This window comes from Etheostoma spectabile, chromosome 1 (genome assembly GCF_008692095.1).
Source record: "Etheostoma spectabile isolate EspeVRDwgs_2016 chromosome 1, UIUC_Espe_1.0, whole genome shotgun sequence".
Classification (NCBI taxonomy): Eukaryota; Metazoa; Chordata; class Actinopteri; order Perciformes; family Percidae; genus Etheostoma; species Etheostoma spectabile.
This window is the reverse complement of record NC_045733.1, coordinates 26,417,912-26,418,216: the sequence shown is the minus strand read 5'-3', so window position 1 is coordinate 26,418,216 and position 305 is coordinate 26,417,912. Positions and strand designations below refer to the sequence as shown.

Here is a 305-nt window from a genome sequence, read left to right as displayed (position 1 = left end):
ACCTCCCGCACAAGCTCCGGCTCCTTCCCCCACAGAGAGGGGACATTCCACGTCCCCAGAGACAGCCTCTGCCGCACGGGTCTGGTCCGTTGAGGCCCCTGACCTTCATCGCTACTCATGTGGCAGGCATGACCCCAGAGGTTCCTCCCACAGGTAGTGGGTCCATGGGATGATGAGAGAGGCAGGGTCACTCCATCGCTACCTCGTTTTCTCATAGGGTTTTGAACCATTCTTTGTCTGGCCCCTCACCTGAGACCACTTTGCCATGGGAGACGCTACCAGAAGCACAAAGCTCCAGACAACAC

General features: G+C 58.4%; 1 protein-coding gene across 1 annotated transcript in view; it reads right to left on the bottom strand.

The window, feature by feature from the left end:
• chd9 (chromodomain helicase DNA binding protein 9) overlaps window positions 1–305 on the bottom strand; it is a 76,748-nt gene that overhangs the window by 28,304 nt on the left and 48,139 nt on the right.